The 21,094-nt window shown below is 38.5% G+C and overlaps 1 protein-coding gene across 4 annotated transcripts in view; it reads right to left on the bottom strand.

Annotated features, from left to right (window-relative positions):
• The window catches only part of LOC127578465 (uncharacterized), an 81,425-nt gene that overhangs the window by 43,678 nt on the left and 16,653 nt on the right, over window positions 1-21,094 (bottom strand). Inside the window, exon 2 of one of the 4 annotated variants that reach the window (XM_052030528.1) lies at window positions 4,296-4,334. The exons of the other annotated variants lie outside the window; for them this stretch is intronic. The gene's annotated coding sequence lies outside the window, so the exon portion shown is untranslated. The remainder of the gene's footprint in view (window positions 1-4,295; window positions 4,335-21,094) is intronic. 4 annotated transcript variants of the gene reach the window in all.

The following is a 21,094-nucleotide window of genomic DNA, read 5'->3' as shown; positions in this document are numbered from 1 at the left end:
CCATTTGTAACCATTGCATTCTCTGTAATCCGAGGGGAGAGGGTGATCAGCCAGAAGTCTTAGTACATGTAGGTATCAATGACATAGGTAGAAAAAGAGAGGAGGTCCTGAAGGAAGATTACAGGGAGTTAGGAAGAAGGTTGAGTAGCAGGACCTCCAGGGTAGTAATCTCAGGATTACTACCTGTGCCATGTGCTAATGAAAGTAAGAATAGCAAGATCAAGCAGATGAATGCGTGGCTGAATAACTGGTGCATGGGGCAGGGTTTCAAATTCTTGGATCACTGGGACTTTTTTTGGGAGAGGCATGACCTATTCTCAAAGGATGGGTTACACCTGAACTCCAAGGGGTCCAATATCCTGGCGAGAATGTTTAATATAGCTGTTGGGGAGGGTTTAAACTAATTTGGCAGGGGGAAGGAAACCAGGATGTTAGGATAGAGGAAGAGGGATATAGGAACAAGTCCAAGACAGTGTGCAGTGAAGATAAGAAGGACAGACAGGTGAAAAGACAGGATAATTTGCTGAACGATAGAGATACAGTGAAATCGGTAGCAGATACTGGTCTAAATGTACTATATTTAAATGCACGTAGCATTAGGAATAAAGTGGATGACCTAGTGGCACAGCTACAGATTAAAAAATATGACATTGTGGCAATCACTGAGTCATGGCTTAATGACGGATGTGATTGGGAACTGAATGTCCAGGGGTACACAGTGTATAGGAAAGATAGGCGGGTAGGCAGAGGGGGTGGTGTGGCCCTGATGGTTAGTAATGATATAAAATCAATAGAGAGGAGGGACATAGGGTCAGAAGGAGTGAAATCCTTATGGATGGAGCTAAGAAATGGCAAGGGTAAAAGGACAATAATAGCAGCTATATATAGGCCCCCTAACAGCAGCCGGGATGTGGACTATAAGTTACAGCTAGAAATAGAAAGAGCGTGTCAGAGACACAATGTCAAGATAATTATGGGGAATTTTAACATGAAGGTGGATTGGGAAAGCCAGGAAGGCAGTGGATCTCAGGAGAGCGAGTTTGTGGAATGTCTACGGGATGGCTTTTTGGAACAACTTGTTGATGAGCCCACCAGGGGATCAGCTGTTTTGGATTGGGTGCTGTGTAATGAACCTGAGGTGATTAGGGAACTAAAGGTAAAGGAAGCATTAGGAACCAGTGATCACTATATGGTTCAGTTCAGTTTCAAATTTGAAAAGGAGAAGCTGATATCAGATGCGTCAATATTTCAGTGGAGCAAAGGAAATTACAGTGGCATGAGAGAGGAACTGGCCCAAATTGATTGGAAAAGTAAGCTAGTTGGAGGGACGGCAGAGCAGAAATAGATGGAATTTCTACAAGAAATAAGGAAAATGCTAGATAAATATATTCCAAGAAAAAAGATTACGAATGGAAAATTGGCACAATTGTGGATAACGAGAGAGGTGAAGGCTAAAATAAAAGCAAAAGGGAGGGCATACAAGGAAGCAAAAATTAGTGGGAAAACAGAAGACTGGGAAACTTTTAAAAACTTACAGAAAGAAACTAAGAAGGTCATCAGGAAAGAAGAGATGAATTATGAAAGGAAACTGGCAGATAACATTCAAAACGATACTAAGAGTTTTTTTAAAATATATGAAGAGTAAAAGAGAGATGCGGGTTGATATAGGACCAATTGAAAATGGTGCAGGAGAGATCATAATGGATAACAGAGAGATGGCAGAGGAACTAAATGAGTATTTTGCATCGGTCTTCACTGTGGAGGACATCAGCAATATACCTGATAGTCAGGGGTCTCAGGGGATAGAACTGAGTTCAGTCAAGATCACTACAGAGAAGGTGCTATGGAAGCTAAATGGACTAAAAAAAAAGATAAGTCTCCTGGACTGGATGAGATGCACCCCCGGGTTCTGAAGGAGGTGGCTTTAGAGATTGCGGAGGCATTGGTGATAATTTTCCAGGAATCAATAGACTCCGGCATGGTTCCCAAGGACTGGAAGGTCATAAATGTAGTTCCGCTGTATAAGAAAGGTGGGAGGCAGCATAAAGGAAATTACAGACCTATTAGTCTGACATCGGTGGTGGGAAAGTTATTGGAATCAATCCTCAAGGATGAGGTTATGGAATACATAGAGGTGCAAGGCAAGATAGGTCCAAGCCAGCATGGTTTTGTGAAGGGAAGATCCTGCTTGACCAACGAATTGGAGTTTTTTGAGGAAATCTCAGGTAGGGTGGATAAGGGAGAGGCTGTGGATGTTGTGTAATTAGACTTTCAAAAGGCCTTCAACAAGGTGCTGCACAAGAGGCTGATTAATAAGATGAGAGCTCATGGAATTACAGGTAGGATATTAGAATGGGTGGAGCATTGGCTGGTGTGCAGCAAGCAAAGGGTGGGAATAAAAGGATCCTGTTCTGGTTGGCTACTGGTTACTAGTGGTGTTCCGCAGGGGTCGGTGTTGGGGCCGCTTCTTTTTACTTTGTACATTAATGATTGGATGATGGACTAAATGGTTTTGTGGCTAAGTTTGCAGACAACTCCAAGATAGGTGGAGGAGTAGGGAGTATTGAAGAAACAGGAAGGTTGCAGAGAGACTTAGATAGTTTAGGAGCATGGGCAAAGAAATGGCAGATGAGATTCAATGTTGAGAAATGTGCTGTTGTACACTTTGGAAAAAGAAATAAACGGGCAGATTATTATCTAGATGGGGAGAAAATTCAAAGTACAGAAGTACAAAGGGACTTGGGGGTACTCATGCAGGATACCCTAAAGGATTGGCGGTAAAGAAAGTGAATGCTATGTTGGCATTCATTTCGAGAGGTATAGTGTAAAAAGCTAGGGAAGTGTTGATGAGGCTCTATGGAGCACTGGTGAGGCCTCATTTGGAATACTGTGTCCAGTTTTGAGCCCCATATCTTAGGAAGGATGTACTGATGTTGGAGAGGGTTCAGAAGAGATTTACGAGGATGATTCCCGGAATGAAAGGGCTTACTTATGATGAGCGTTTGTCGGCTCTTGGACTGTACTCACTGGAGTACAGAAGAATGAGAGGAGACCTCACAGAAACATTTCGAATATTGAAAGGACTGGACAGAGTAGATGTGGTTAAGCTGTTTCCCTTGGTGGGTGAGTCCAGGACTAGAGGGCACAATCTTAAAATTAGAGGGTACCGGTTTAAAACAGAAATGAGGAGAAATTTCTTTAGCCAGAGGGTAATGAAATTATGGAATTCTTTGCCACGTACAGCTGTGGAGGCCCAATCGCTGGGGGCACTTAAGGAGGAGATAGATAGGTATCTAATTAGTCAAGGTATCAAGGGATATGGGGATAAGGCCGGAATTTGGGGCTAGATAGAAATAGTTTTTAGTTTAGCTCATGGAGCAGACTCGATGGGCCGAATGGCCTACTTCTGCTCCTTTGTCTTGTGATCCTGTGATAATGACTTAATGGTAATTTTATGTTAACTTTCTGTGATTTTTATTCCTTAGAATGTTTTACTATTTTGGTTGAAACATATATTGGTATATATACTGCTGCAGTTATTGCACATTTTGCTCACTTGGTTTGTTACAGATTAATACAACGAATTGTCTTGCATTGTTTTTGATAACAAGACAGTAACATTCCTTTGTGGAAGTGCTAGTCACAGGAGAGTATGTTTTCTAAAAATAAGTGTTCATTCTGAATTTACATCTCAAATATAATACAGTGATTTTGCTTACTGATATATGGAAATTGGAGTGTAATTATATAAATATACCAAGAAATTAATGCATAAATATTAGAGAGACCATTCACATAATATTAGCATAAAATGCCCAAAAAGTCTTCAGATATGCTATTTTTACTCAAAAGTCAGCTGCTTTGTCTACAAAGGGGTCACGCATCAATCTATTGTACAAGAGGTAAGCAAGCATATTGGTTTCGTTACTGGACTAATAATCCAGAAATTTGGACTAATGTAAATAATTAAGTTCAAACCATACCATGCAATTCCCCGTCTGGGGAATTTAAAGGCAACTCATTTAATAACATTTAGAATAAAAAGGCTAATATTAATAATAACAATAATGAAACTACCATATTGTTCTGAAAAGAGATCTGGTTTACGAACTTCCTTTAGGGAGTCCTTACCTGGTCCAGTGTGACCTGTACATAATTCCAGATCCACAGCAATGTGCTTTATTCCTAACTGCCCTCTGCAAAAGTTTACCAAGTCATTCAGTCCAAAGGCAATCTTGAAAGTAAAAATGCTGGCATTCTCCATACACAACAAATGAACACAAACATAAACATACCTGAAGACTTATTCTGGGGAAGTGTGAGGTTGTGTACTTCTGTAAGAGGAATCAAAAGGTGGATTATTATCTAAATGGAAGGGGACTGAAAATGAGTGAAATTCAGAGGGATTTAGGTGTTCTAGTGCATGATTTAGCAGGCAGGTCCAACAATTAATTCAACATTAATAAAACTGCAGATGCTGGAAATCTAAAATAAAAACTGAAATTGCAGGTAATACTCACAAGGTCAGGCCACATCCGTGGGAGGAGAAACAATGTTAACATTTCAGGTTGAAGATCTGATCCAACAGTAGTTAAGAAGGCAAATGGCAATTGGTCTATATTACAAAGGGGTTAGGGTTTAGGTATAGGGGGATTTTTGTTACAGTTGTACAGGATGTTGGTGTTGATGATGCCACAGCTGGAATACTGTGCATAGTTTTGGTCCCTTTACCTAAAAAAAAGGATATACTAACATTGGAGGAGGTACAAACGAGATTCACCAGACTAATTCTTGAGTTAAGAAGGTTGTTCTATCAAGTGAGGGTAGACGATCTGGGTCTGTATTCCTTGGAATTTAGAAGAATGAGGGGTGACCTTTTTCAAACATATAAAATCCTAAGGGGGCATTATGGGATAGATGTTGAGATGCTTTCGCAAATGGGAGAGTCCCAAACAAGGGGCTGGTCATTTAAAACAGAGGTGCAGAGAAATTTCTGAAACTTTCTGCCCCAAAGGGGAATGTAAGAATTTTTGAAGAATTTTAATGCCTGCTCGTATCACCAAACAAATTCTGAGCACCAAATACAAACAATCAGCCAAAGGCAAGGAACTAGATTTTCTATCTATCTATTTATTTACTTGCAAGTTGTGGGTGACACTGACTAAGTCCTTTGTAAATGCCCTTATGAATATGATGGTAACTTACCTTCTTCAATGCCTTGTGCAATATGAGTTCAAGGATTTAGATCCACCATTGATAGAACAGTGATATTTTTGGATTACAGTCTGTAAGTTTGTTCCAGATTTCTCAGCATCTGGTGCATAATGAGCAGAGGACCTTGAATGCATATAGTGGCATTCAATGACAGGCATGCATGTTGAGACGTCACCTGCTGGATTTCCATTCCCATTGGAATGGTCAAAGTCGAGTTTATTGTTATGTGCAAAGGATATGTATGCACAGGTACAATGAAAAACTTATTTGCAGCAGCATCACAGGCACATAGCACTAGAGACACAACCTCATCATCAGAAGTAAACTCTTGCAGAACTTGGTTGTCATAGTGCCTGAAGATTTCACAGAACAAGTCCTAATCAGTACTGAGAATACAACTCAGGTAGGTCCTCAAAGTTATTACCAACAGCTTTTCAGCATTTGATAGTTGGTGCAGACTCATCCACTGAACTGAATGCCCCCCACTGACCCTAAGTTCATAAACATTGCCTTACATGAAATCCCCAACCAGCAATCACAGGCCATCTCCAATTATCATATTGTTTATGAAAAGGTAAAAAAATATTGTTTTACTGGGTGCTACCATTGGAGATGGGAGGTCACACTTTCAGGAATACATTCAGCCAAGGTTGGTTAGTATGCACAGCACTGAAGCAGTAGCCTAGATTTATATACACTGAAATGGAGATTAAATCTATTTCTGTTTCAGAGGCAAGAGTACTGCCACAATCCTGGTATTTTGCTGAAACTATACTGCACAAATTTTGAAGCAAGTATTTCTGACCCATACTACAGCAAATGGACATCTGTTTTTTCTAACACTTCTAAATATCATAAGACTGGTTTACTTCAAATTGTTTTGTTTTCCTCTTGGCAATTTTTGAAGCTCCAATGACCCCACACACTAAAGTAGGATATGAAGTCACGAACTTTTTTTATGGCTGGACTATGGAACAGTAAGACTGATAAAATTATTCTAATTGCCAAAAGCCATCTAAAGTCCTCATGGGATAGTTTGTCCCAGATATTTGGGAGGAGCTTTGCTGTTATGAAATGCTTTTAAAGAGATAGTTAGAGCCACTGATTTGCAGAAGTGCCTTGGGTTCCTTGTTCAGTTGTGTGCAGAGTGGCTCAACAGAACTTAAAATCTCTGTGTCTCCCTGAAATGTTGTAAAGCCAAAGTCATCTAGTTAGGAAAAGTAAATAAATAGTTTAGAGAGAGGGAGGTTTATCTTTTAGTACTAATTTTCTCTATAGTTTGCCTTGGTTCCTGCATCAAACTGGAAAAACTAGCAGCATCAAAGTAAAAATATACACTCCTATAAAAATATAATTTAATCATTTGTACCAACACAGATCATGCAAAATCTTAAATTTTTACACATGCTGTGTTTGCTGGATATTAGATGGGATTTTGCCTTCTCAATCTAGCTTCCAATCCAGCTCTTTATCTATGGCTTTAAGATTAAATGAGATTTTAGTGTTGTCAATCTAATTCAAAGTAGTTTGAAGGGATGAGCCTTAGCTTCCCATTGCCTGTCACTTAATTTTCCCATCCCACTCTGACCTATCAGTCTGTGGCCTCCTATACTGCTACAATGAAGCGCAACCAAGTTGAGGTGCAACACATCTTCTGTCTCGTCACGTTGTGGCCTTCTGGACTATTGAATTCTACAACTTCAGGTAACTTGATTTTTCTCTCTATGTATCAATTGTCAATCTGTGAATCTTTTCCCCTTATTTCCTGTGGGAGTCCAGGACATGTCCAGTTCTCACTTTCTAACTACTCCCATTCACTCATTAACCAGGTAACCTTGTTTACAGCTTAACCCCATGATTATCCCCATTTTACCCTATTGGAGACACTTCCTCTCCCACCCTCCCTGCAGCCTACCTAGCTTCTTTTGTCATCTTTCCAGATCTCACAAAGGGTCTTTGACCTGAAATGTCAGCTCTGTTTCTCTTCCCACAGATGTGGCCTGACCTGCTGAGTATTTTGAGCATTTTCTGGTTTTGTTTTAATTCAAAGTAGAACCTTTAAATATAAAATACTATACCAAATATAAAATGGTCTGAAATGCATTGCACTTACATCCCCGCAGATTAATTATATGAAGTGCAACACCTTTGACTTGTACTTGAGCAGGCAAATCCTCAGTTTGGCATCTTATCTGAAATGAAATATTGCACTTCTGACAATGCAATGCTCCCTTATGTGGTACAGAAGTAGTTATACATTACAGTCCTGGAATGAAGCTCAAGCCCAAGAACTCCGACATCTATATTTTCAATTATTGCAAGATAGGGCCATTTCTAGGAAGAAGCATGGAATTGGTTTGTTTAAAAAGAACTTCGTTGCTAAAATTCTGGGACTAGGCTGAGATGAACTGAGCCAGTAACTTGAGAACAGAATATTTTATCATAAGGCAAGAGACTCAAAATGTTTGGCAGCTCATTTATTTATTGCAGCTACTCATTTATATTTAACATTTTTTGGATTTCCAAAGCAATTAGACTGAATGGGCACAATAACAACTCATGCAAATCAACTTCAACTCCACTATCTAATGGCACATGGCAAGCAGGAAATTTGATATCGTCTGAAACTGCTTTATAAAGAAGAAGATAATGGAAAGCAAATAAGTCAACCTACTCCTCAAATTTATTTATGTCACACTGAATGCGATGATAGGGGTTATAAGGATCATGAGGATGTAAAGGACAGAAGGGACAGTCAATAAAGATGCACTGGCAGACCTTTAAGGGGATCTTTCAGAATAACCAGAATAGATACAGTGCATCAGGAAAGAAGATGGAGAACCCGCCATTCATGCCTAACTAAAAAAGTTAAAGATGATATTAAAAGCATATAATTGCACAAAGACGGGTGACTTAACCCAAGTTCATCTCACAAATCAGAGTATGGATCTCAGCAGACTATCTCAATCTCTACTGACCTCATAGGGGCAGCACCATTTAGAGTAGTAGTAAAGAATAACGATTTATAATTACACTCGCACATTAACATGGATGTTTCACTCAATGTTGGAGCATTTTCTATTGTTTGGACTCATAAGAATAATGTTGACATGATATTCTGGTCTACAGCAATAATAGCCATTGAATGGCAAATGGTCTTTTTACTTATGGAATGGAGAGAATGTGGACGGATGCCAAGCAATGGAAGTTCAACAAGGCACAAATGGATGTTTGTTATACTGATTTGTGTTGGTGAAAAAGCACAATGCTTAGATGGTTTGCCATCTAGGTGTCAGATGACAACATTATTGGAAATTGATCAAACTTTACAGCTACAATTGCATTCCAGGTCATTATATAGAGCTGCTAAGACAGCACCTACATCAGATTCTTCCTACTCCTGCTCCATATCCATAGTAGATTTCTTATCTTTGACCTGTGTTTGCTGTTGCACAGTTCTGAGATGTGAGGAGTAAAGCGCCATCATCATGGTGATGCTAGCTGTTGCACATTGAAGGGCCCCTTCAGAGCCATCAAGATACAGAAGTTCTTAAGCACTCCATTGATTTGCTCAATTACATTTTTGGTGTACAGATGTGTGCTGCATTGTTTGAGCTTCTCACTGAGGTTCTTGTCCACTACTTCAGTGATCATCCTTTATCCTCCAGCAGCCAACCCTTAAGTGAATGCATCAGTAATAGTGGTATGCCACTAGATGAGTGAATTATAGCAGAAGATGATCTAAATCTTAATAAAATGAAGCACTTTCCAAATAATGAAGTTTCTTTGGTGACTGTGGATGTAATACCCTGCACCTATCAAAGGTCAGTCATAACTGCAAACCTGATAGCCAGCTCAATAAAATTTATGTATTCTTGCAAATAAGGCAATGGTTAGTAATTACCCAGATTGCATAGGAAAGGACATACATTTTATCTTTTTCCAATGGATATGGGTACTGTAACTGTCCTGGAAGATCTAGGCTAGATGTGTGGCTGGTCTTGGAGTACCATATCCACGTTCCTGCCTGGTCTCATAGCTTTTGCTATACTTAGGGCTCTTGGACATTTTTTGATATCACATGGAATGAATTGAAAGTGCTGAAAAGTGATTTCTGTGCTGATAAGGATAGGAGACCATGATATATATTTGACACTTCTGCCTAAGGATAGTTGCAAATTCTTCAGCTTTTCTTGGCACATATACTGAGCTCCACCAGCATTGGAAGATTATTTGGGGCCACCTCCTATAGCAGTTTAATTTTCCACTACCAAAAGACAATTCTATTGCATGCTGTTTTTGCTATTAAGTATGTATGTACTCCTGTGTTGTAGCTTTGTCAGGTTGGCATCTCTTTTTAGGGATGCCTGGTGTCACTCATGGCGTATCCTTCCACACATTTCATTGAAACAGAATAGTCCCTGGCTTGATGTTAGTAGAGTGAAGGATATGCCTGACACATTAATGAAAGACAATTTCAAGATCATACGTATATTGTTGACACAGTCATGGAAGGATCCTGAAACACAGAAATTGACCACTGCCATCATTTTCACAACTATTAATAGAACGTGCCCAGCAGACCTGACAGACAGCAGGTCTTCTTCAAAAAAGCTGCACAGTTCTGCCACCATGTGCTTTGCTAGCCTGAGCATCCTCGGACACTTACATTCCCCTGAATGCAGAGTATTGAATCCAGTGAGCTGCACTCATGTCATGATCAGCTCTCTAATATGTAATTGCAAGTAAGTCAGCAGTCATTGTGAAGGCTTTGAGGAGACTAACTGCAATAAAAATTGACAAGTCCTGATGAATCCAAACTGCACAAATCCTCTTAAAACTTTCTCCAAAGTTTCTTAAGGAAAGAACTACTCAACTGTTCTGAAGTATGCCTTTCACAAGTGTCATTCAAGACAGCAGCTATGAGACAGCAATATTTGTGATCAAATTAGATTGTGAACTCCTCAAGTCCCATCCTATAGTGTTGTGCTCTCACTATGGTTTCACCAGCCAGCTTCAGAAAGCCAGATGAATCCATGCCCCCTGCAGTAAATACAATACTCCTGTTAAATGTAGTCTTAGTGAGCACTTCATACATTTAAATTGCCAAATCCACTCTCCTTTGTGATTTTTTTTCAATTATAGCCTGATGCACTCAGGTTAAATCTGCAAGTTTACAGGATTCTCACCTGCTGGGGTTTTTTTTGCTTTTAAATTCCTGCCCATTACAAAATCTTTCGATGCACAGGGAAGTAAAATATCCCTCATGACCATTTACAGAGAAGATAGAACATTACAGTAATGGGTGAATAGAAAACTTCTGGATTATTTTTCAAAATCTGGTTTTAAAATTAATTTATTTTTAGGACACTGAAACCTCTATACAGCCAGCTTCATCTTCATCAATCGAGCAGTATGGTATAGAAGATGGTGAGGTCTCTATGCCTTTTTATTGACTGCATTACTATCAGGAGACAAGAGTCATCTTCCAGTTATTGACTACAATGTAGAAAAGTTTGCTGAGATTACTTATATTCAAAATGTAGCTACTGTTTTAAGTATAGACAAAGTTCTGTATTTTAAAGAAATAGATTTCAAAATATATTTTATTCAATTCTGAGTAAGGGAATTGCAGGCTTGTTGATTTTACCACTAACAAGTCAATTTTGAAGCTGACTGCAATTTTTAAAACTCTAAACTCATTTATTTCTAGACTAAGTCAGTCTGTGCGTAGCTTTCTTATCTGCAAGTGTAGATAAGAATGTGTATGAAGTCCTTCCAGAAAGAGCATGACAGTCCATTCATTATTTTGTTCCTGCTGCCTCTGGCTATCACTGATTCTAAAACATAACCAAGTTTTAAAGCCAAACTGCAGGGAGAAGTAATAGCAGAAGAGACAGGTGTGAATAATAGCCAAATGATGGTTCAGAACTTCTGTTTCATGAGAACTTTTATTGCTGAGTGCTACTGTGTGCATTAAATATCATTAATAACGGTACCAATTCAATAAGAATCCAAGAGTTACATAGAATCATAGAATCTACAGTGGTTATTTGTTTTTACCTGAGATAGTGAATAAATGTAGTACCCAATGCATCTCTTTTCAATATCTGTATTTTTTGTTTATATACCTTATAGTTACTTGCACCAATGAGACTAGAAGAATAATGAAACAAAGATATTAGTATTGTGTACAATTTACCTTTCAAATTCATATTCATATTATTTTTCATTTCTTATTCAGTGCTTAGGAATGAATACTCAAATAAGTCCCAAAACTTGATCAGACTAAGACAAGTCTATCTCTAATATATTAAAAATCATACACCAAGCTGGAGATCATTTCCAGGTGAAATTGTGCCAGACACAAATTGGAAAAGATACTTCCATCTGCTGTACATATCTGTGTGCCTGATGTTTTCCCAATATCAGTTCACACCAAATGATATCATTATAGAATCATAGAATCATACAGTACAGAAATGGGTCCTTTTGGCCCACTTTATCCACGCCAGCTGTGATGCCTAGCTACAGTAATCCCATTTGGTTGCTTTAGCCCTATATCTCTCTCTGCCTTTATAGGAAAGTACCTATCCAAATGCCTTTTAAATGTCATAATTGTATCTGTCTCTACTACCTCCTCTGGCAGCTCATTCCAGATAACCAATAACCTTTGTGTGAAAAACTTACCCATCAGATCGCCTTTAAATTTCTCTTAACTGCATTAATTCGGCCTACCAATGATAAAGACAGTGGAGACCATTTAGTAAATAATTGTTTAACATGGTCAATTAAAGGCAGTAAATTAACTTTAAATAAGTCCTTATGTTTCTTGGTAATTTTAACACCTAAGTACATAAAATAGTCAGTTACTAATCTAAAAGGTAATTGCCTGTAAATTGGGGTTTGCATATTTAATAGAAAAAGTTCACTCTTATTAAGATTTAATCTATAGCCAGAAAAAACACTAAACTGATCTAGTAGTGATAGCACTGCGGGGATAGATTCCTCTGGATTAGAAATATAAAGTAACAGGTCATCTGCGTAAAGAGATATCTTATGAATCTTCTGTCTGCAAGTAATACCACATGTGTTTGAAGAATCCCTGAGTGCAATAGCCAAGGGTTCCAAAGCAATATCAAATAATAAAGGACTTAAGGGGCAACCTTGTCTAGTACCTCAAAAAAGCCTAAACAAGGGGAATCTTTGATTATTAGTAAGTATTGAAACCATAGGTGTATAATAAATCAGTTTGATCACAGATATAAATTTAGGGCTAAAATTAAATTTTTGTAGTGTAATGAATAGATATTCCCATTTGACTCTGTCAAACGCCTTTTCAGCATCTAGTGAGACAACACATTCTGGAATTTTGGATGAAGGGGTACATATAATATTTATTAATCTCCTAATATTAAAATGTAAATAATGATTCTGAATAAATCCTGTCTGGTATTCAGAGATAATTTGTGGAAGAACCTTTTCCAATCTAAAGGCCAATATTTTGGAAAATATTTTTGAATCTACATTTAATAAAGAAATAGGTCTATAAGATGCACATTCAGAGGGATCTTTATCCTTTTTAAGAATTAAATAAATAGTTGCTTTGTAGATCTCCTTTAAATTTCTCCCCTCTCACCTTAAATCTGTGCTCTCTAGATCTAGATCCTCTGCCCTGAGAAAAAGATTCTGACAATCTATCCTATCCATGCTCCTCATAATTTATAAAACTTTATAAGGTCACGCTTCAGCCTCCTACGTTCCAGTGAGAACTGACAGTGGCAGCTGCAACATCTTTCCACAGAGAACACCAGAAGTAACAACTAGTGTTTTTTTTCCCCCAGCATTTAGCTACTGAGATGCTCAGTCAATGGCTGCCTTAATAGTGACACGACTGTCGTCACTGGCCATAGCTGGTCACTCAGAGAGGGTGAGGGATCCCAAGGCAGGAGGTAAACACATGCTCTTCAACATAGAGCCAACTTCTACTTAGTCTTCAGAGACATCGCATCCCACATGGACCACATTGATGAACAATGTATTCACAAGCTCAGGTTTCCCAAGGCTATCATTACCGAGGTACATGACATACTGTAAGAACACCTTCAGACAGGGCCTTGTACCTAAACCACGCTCTCCATGGATATCAAGGACACCCCCTTAGGATCTTTCCAAGCAAAAACAGTAGATCTCTGCCAGTTCTGTTATTTCACTGCTCCCTGCCCCAACAGAAATATCACACAGGCACTGAATTCACTAAGGAATTATTTCATCTGCTGTGACTTCAGTGAGTGACTGGTGGCATCTCAGGCACAGGGATTTGATAGCATCGCTGACTTCTCACAGGTACAGGCAGCCATTGACTGCATTCATGTATCCTTAAAGGTTCCTCTTAATAACCAATTAACCTATTTAAAAACAGGAAATGTTTCCACTTCCTCAAATTTCAGGTCATTGTGGATCACAAGAATTTCCTCATGGTGAATCCTGTATTTCTGGGAAGTACATATGAGTTCTTCATTCTGAGGGAGTTTGTACAGCCAGATATTTTCAACAGCTGGTACTAAATGGAGAGGTGAATCCTCAGGGGACAAAAGATATTTGCACCAGTGCATTCTCCAGTTACCACACCTGAGCAGAAATTAGACAAGAGCCACAAAAGTACCAGAACATGAGTGGAAAATGTCATGGGTCTCCTGAAGGTGAGACTTTACTGCTTGTATCAGTATAGAAGGTGTTTTGCAGTACACTTAGACCAGATGTGGAGAGTTTATCATTGTCGACTGCATGCTCCACAACCTTTCCAAACAAAGACAGCAGCTGCTGCTGAAGGCAAAGGATTAAGGAGCCCAAGAGCTTGAGGGTCATTAGGTGGAGATTGGAGAGCAGAAGAACAGGAAGGGGAGGAGAAAGGAGAAGGTTACCAGTAAACGTCTTTGCTCCTGATCTGCAGCCTCATTTCCTAGCTACACTCAGGTCCCATTTTAGAACTTGTTTTTGGGTGTAAACCACCTTAACCTGTTTCAGACTGGATGTTGGCCAATGTTGCAATTGGAGGAGATTACACAGGGAATTAGCATTGCACAGCAATGCTTTGGCACACCAGGAATAGGTGTAATCTAATTTCTAGGCTCCATTCTATGTCTACATTCACAATGAATCTAGGTGCAAGTTTGTAATCCTGCATTGCTATCCTCCTGCTCGTGGTGGTGAAGTCATACTTCAGCAGTATTTCTGGATATTTGTTCTATGTCCTTCACATATATATATATGATATGCTTGTGCATGAAGGGTTTTGGGCATGTGCAGTGATATCAAAGGGCATGAAATTCTTGTTTTGACATTATTTGCACAAAACTGTACTACACACGAGACCTATGAACAGTGCAGGCCTCACTTACTGAAACAGGCCTTAACAAGTGGGTTGAGACCTTGTTCAGTTTTATTAAAAGAGGCCCTGTCCTTCCTTGATGTGCTGCAAAGGGTCTTTTGAATATCACTGCAAGAAAACTGCTGCAAGAACCCCTTCCCTGGATTGCCACTTTGATCTGCCTTTTCAGACAATTTCCAATCCACAGAACTTAAAAGGCTTCAGAAAGTGGCCTGATATGAGTAAATACCAGACATTAAAAATTAAGGTTACCTTGATTTGGAGGGGGGCAATTAGCTGTAGATGTTTAAATCTATCAAAGCAATGTGACAGATAGATAGAAATAGTCCACTTCTCGTGGTTAAAAGTTCTCGAATGTAACAATCACGTAATTAAATGTACAAGATTTAGGAAAGAGTAGGAGAAACTAATTTTACCTAGAAGGTTGTTACCTAGAAGTTTTATCATTGGATAAAATGATTGAATTTGAGATTGTTTAACATTTTGGAATGGATTAGATGATGATTTAGGTAAAAAGGATAAAGGAATCCAGGAAAAACAGCACTCACATGATTTGGATAGCTGCTCATGTGGAGGATAAATTTGTTGGTCTAAATGTCTTCATGTTTTATTTTGTTTTATATGATGTCAGGGCATCAAGTGAGAGCTACAATATTCAATTCTAATAGATGCATTCTACAGTTAATTAGAAATTCAACAATATCCTGTCAATTTTTCAGGCCCAAGCCCTAAGTATGGTATACTGTTGCAGAAGTTGCCTGAAACAGGCAATAGGCTATTTGTATTTAAAAATAAAGAAATAGATATCTGCTTACTTTTACCCACAGAGACATGGAAGAAAATTCTTCAATTAGTTAATACATCTTCAATGTGTGCCAGACACTCTTTGATACAATTTAAGGTGGTTCACAGGACCCATATGTCAAAGGACAAGTTAGCCCGTTTTTATCACCATATAAATCCTATATGTGATAGATGTAATTCGGAGGTGGCTTCCCTGACACATATGTTTTGGTCCTGTCCTCTTTTGGAAAAATATTGGAAGGACATTTTTAACATTATTTCAACTGTATTGAATATTGATTTACAACCTCACCCAATCACTGCAATTTTTGGGTTACCAATGATGGCATCTGGCTACCTATCTGCTGCTGTTTGTCATATGATTGCTTTTATTACATTAATGGCCAAGCGATCCATTTTGTTTAAATGGAAGGATCCAATACCTCCCACCACTTTTCAATGGTTTTCTCAAACTATGTTTAAACTTAGAAAAAATTAGGAGTGGCACTGTTGATTCTTCACTTAAATTTGAGGAAATTTGGAGTCCATTTATTCAATATTTTCATATGATATAGATCCCTTTTCAATAATCTTTGAATTTAGAGGAGCGGAGTTGACGACATAATAATGCTCTTTGTTCGAGAAATATCAGTCCAGTTTTTGTTTCTTTTGAAATTTTTTTTAGTTTGTTTTGTTTTATTACTTACAATTTTTTTTTCGATTGGGTTTTTTTTATATAATAAATCTTTTTCTTTCTCCTTTTGATTTTTTTGCAATATATTCATTTACCAAGAAACCATGGGGCCTAGAATATATTTTTTATTTTTTATGACTATATATGTCATGATTGTCCTCCCAATCTCTTTGTATTACGTGTATAATTACCAATGTTATATGTATTAATCTGTATTAATTTGAAAATTAATAAAAAGATTGAAAAAGAAGAAGAAAGATATCTGCTTGAGCCCACCTCAGGAATATTGGTTTGTCCTTTGGCAGCCAAAAACAAGAAGCAATGAGGAAGAGTTGAACCAAGTGTAGCCTAACAGTTGGTGTTTTGTTTGGAACAACTGCAGGCTGGCACAACAAAGGTACATTTGTTAAAAATACATATCCAAATCTGGAGCAAAGAGGAGCAGGACTGTTTTCCCCAACACTGTATTAAAACCACAATTAACTCCTGCTCACTTTTCATCCTGCTTTCCTATTGTTACTTCAGCAACACCCAATCGACTCTACCATTCTCTCTCCCTTCTTATCACCGTTACACTGTTCTGATTGCACATCCTCAACTGTAACATCTCCCAATCATGTAAAAAAATTTCCCAATCACGCCCCATCCCAATTACCCCACTTCCTCAACTTAGCTGGATCACATCCCTATAAAAACATACCTTAGGACTACTGCTGGCAAAGTGGTAGCCAGACCTTCTCAGGTCTCTTTCCCAGCACTCTGCATAGGAACACCAACTCAGTGTCCACAGCTTGCCCTATGATAATAATGCAGCTTGAGGCCAACTTTTATCCTAATGTTTGTGTCCCGAAAGGAATAGTACCATAGTGTTTCAATGTAATAGTTGGCCACCTCTGCAGGACTTAACATACATTCTTTCAACACAATCTTTGATTCTGCTTTACACCAGATAACTGTCTGATCCTATTTTATAAATGGTTCATTGACATTTCACAGTCATTCTTTTGCTTTAAGTCTCCTTCATTTTTAGATTCTACTAAGAGTAAGGAAGCAGACCTAATCTCAAATTTCTGTACCTATATATATGAACAAAATTATAATCACCTAGAAGTGTGAGCCTGATTTGGCATAGCAGCAGGAGGACCAATGACTGCTTCTCAAATACCAGTACAGATGGATGGATAGTGGTGATTAGGGAAACCAACGAAGAAGGATGGATACCAGTACAGATAGATAAAGGAGATTCAGGCTTACTGGTACAGGTAGATTGATTGTGAGAATCAAGGATTGGGGATACAGTCACAGATGTATGGTGGGTTTCAGGATGAGGGATAGTGACACAGATGGATAAACAGTGGCATGGTCAGGTAAAAATTAGAGATATGAGCTCTAGAGGGAAATCAGGGAGCAGTGATACCGGCAAAATGTAAGGGCAGACTGGGATATTGGCACAAATAGAGGAGTGGAGGGAGGAAGACTGAGAAATTAGAGACATCAGCACAGATGGATTGTGGGGGATGAAGGATTGGGAGTATGGCACAAATGGATAGATGATGGGAGAAAAATTGATTTGGGATTGCAGGCACAGATGGATAGATGCTAGGAAGAAAAGGAAATACTTGTACAGATTGATGGTGATGGGGACTGATCAAGGAAGGCTGATCAGGGCCTGGAATTTGGGCAATAACGGAAGTGGGAGTGAGAGGGGAAGCAGATTAAGAAAGAGCAGCCTGGGAATTAGGGAACTGTAGGATCAAGGGGGTGGAGTGGACATCAGGGAATGATGTTGGAGTGTGAGGATGGCTCTTGGTAGAGATCAATGCCATGCATGCGGCTGATGGTAAATTTAATTTATCTGACATGTGTCCCAGTCTGATTCTCTGCTGAGTAGACCAGATTGTACCACGAGTCCAATAATGGTTTCTCCCAAGACAACATTGTCTAATTCCCCTTGGAAAGCTCCAAAAGATGCACTGCATGGGGAATTATGTCTTTTCATATGCTCCCAATGCAGAAAACATCACATGTAAAGTGTACAGTCTAATTTCCAGAGTTATCTCATTTCACCCCAGAGAAAAAAATTCAACTGCACAATGCTGAAGACAAAAAATATTATGCAATTGAATTTCTAGTCTTTAGAATCTTTTATCAACCATTTGGAACTAAAAAGCCAAATCTGAATTTTATCTATGCATTCTAGGCATGGTACTGGATAATAAATTATTTAATATCATGATCTCTGATGAGCTGGCAAGCAGATCCCAACAACAATGATAGTATTATAATTGGTATGATTCTTCTAGATTCTGACCCTGAAAGAAAAAGCTAACGTGCCTGCCACATTCTCAAGACATCACAAGTTCCTACAGTCAATTAATTTCATTTCCATGTATGGACACTCTAGATTTCTAGGTAAACAATATGTATGTATATCAGGTCCTATATCAGGATTCATACATTAACAAAGCTGAAGTTCGTTGAGAAATAATGTTGGCCAGGATAACTTCCTTGTTCTTCACATTTAAAAAAAAATCATTCACCTAAACACACAAGTTCAGTTTGATTATCAAATGAAATGCAGCATTTTGACAGCAGAGTGCATATTCAGTACACACTAACTGTTAGTCTGAATCAGGGATGTCAATTTTATTTTCTTGGAGGGCCTGATCTAATAGCCCTGCCCTTGGTATAAGCAGCATTCTTCAAAATTCAATAAGCTATAAATTTATAAAGATAAACTGTATTTGGTTCTTCATGATGATCCTTCATCCATTCATTTTTGTTTATCTTCAATTGTTCAACACCTTCTTGAATTTTTAGATATAACACTTGTATACTTTTAACATATTTATTTACGTTATACTTCCTTTCCCAGATGTAGAATAGATCCTTTCTTTACTCAGTTTATAATTTCTCACTACCATTTTAGAGAACTTGTATTCTTTGCATTTATTTGTCTTTCACAATTAATATCAGATGAGACATCGATTGAGATATTTATAAAGCTGTTATTGAATATAATTATTATTGAAATGGATTAGTTAGGTGACTATTGTGTTAACTTCATCATAATAGGTGCACAAAGCTGACATTTTTTAATTACTGAGAATGTATTTTAAGGAGTTTCTTTTTAAGTGTGTGTTCCATGTCAATGAGCTGTTGACAGCAATTGCTGAGGAATGTAAAATTTGGTTAGCTTTATTAGTTTGCTGTGTTTCTACTAACCCACAGATCTTCAGCATAATTGCTTGCAATTTTTTGGCTAAGATCAAGTGTAGTGTCTATTCTTGAGTGACAAGTTTAGGTTTTTACTGCTTGTATTCATCTCACTGCTGGCTTTACCCTCACACCCTTTGCTACATCAAGCCTTCACTGCAATTGATGGATTCCAGTGGTGATTTTGGCCTAACACCAATTGCAGGACCAGGGAAATGTGCCTGAATGGCAAAAAGCCAAGCACCAACCCATAGAGTATGCAACACTGTCAGGATGATAGTGAAAACATAGATGACAGTGAAAACATAGAAGACATGACCATAGACTGAACCTTCTTTATTGAAAGGATTTTGTTGCTGGTTTAAAGCTGCAGGTATCTTCAGTCTGCAAGATTTTCCAGCAGTACCTATTTTGATGTGATGTTTAAAATATTACTGGATTCCTGAATTTTCTGAGACTTTCAAAAATAGGGAGTGATGTATTCCTATCAAACCTGAACACTGAGCCTAAGGGATCATATAAAGACAGTGCGTATGTAAATGCTACACATTCCAGTCATTGATATGTTTCCACTCCTTGCCAGATACATTAAGGGGAGTGGAAGAACATCAACTTCAAAGATCAGTTTAAGATCTGGAGAAATGATGCCGGAATTAGATGCAAAGAGACCCATCCTTAACTTGACCTCTAGCCTTACCAGTAGAAAACAAAGGGCAGTTCAGAATTGCCTCACATCTCCATCAACCCAGGAGCACACTTGCACTGCCATCATCTGCAGGAATTGAAAGAAGGAAGGAGACTAGACAAAGAATTGTAGGAGGAAACAAATACTACAACCTATGCAGTGAGGTTACCCACTTCTACAGAACCTGCTGAAAACACAGTCTCAGTCCTCTGAGTAAATGCAAACAAGATTGCCTCAGAGAAGTCTGTTATATTATCTCCACCAAGGACCAAGTAAAAGTTTCAGGAGCAACGTGAATACAAAGGAAAGCAAGAAGGAAAATATTGCCACAGTATGCTCCTAAACGCTAGAAAACTCCCAGCCAAGTGAAGCATTGATGGAAGCTAGAAGAGAATAATCACAAAACCGGCAATGGTATAGGAAAAAGATGAAAAATATTCCACAAACAATGTAAAGTTTCAAATAATACTAAGACCAAGGGTTAAAGGTGGCTTGTGTCCCAAACAGACAATAGCAGCTGCTTCTCATGTCATACTATAGTGCTACAAAGAAGTTGCCACCATTACCAACAAAAGATGGGGCAAAACAGCAAAGAAGTAAACTTGGCAGAGAGCAGCCTCCAGTTCCAGAGCACTGAGAGCATTAACCCAGACCCTGAACAAAAGGAGCAGCAAACTGTGCAGCACAGCCCAACTCCAGAACACCCAGAGTTGTAAAGAACCCAGCACACCCTGAGAAATTAAGCACACCCAAGCTTTGGAACACTGAGATCAGCAAAACACAGAGAAAGCATCTGCTATTGGAAGTCAGGAACAGCACTATTTCAGAAAAAAAACAGGAGCAGATGACAGCCAATTGAGGATTTCTCAATCCTAATGGTGTTCTGACAGACTTACAGACCTGAAATATTAACTGGTTCTCTTTCCACTGGGTACACAAATTATATCAAGAAATGTGCATTATAGAAAAAACACTTTGTATTGTTTTTTTGACCTTGACAAACCTTGCCAAAGTCAAGGCTAAGTTACAGGAATATTATTACATACCACAAATACTGGTAGTGCCCTGATGGTGGTTTCATGGGTCATCAGTCAAATCAGGTGACAATGAT

The sequence above is a fragment of the Pristis pectinata genome, chromosome 15, assembly GCF_009764475.1.
Source record: "Pristis pectinata isolate sPriPec2 chromosome 15, sPriPec2.1.pri, whole genome shotgun sequence".
Classification (NCBI taxonomy): domain Eukaryota; kingdom Metazoa; phylum Chordata; class Chondrichthyes; order Rhinopristiformes; family Pristidae; genus Pristis; species Pristis pectinata.
The sequence above is the reverse complement of the archived record's forward strand: the minus strand, read 5'-3'. Positions and strand labels throughout refer to the sequence as shown.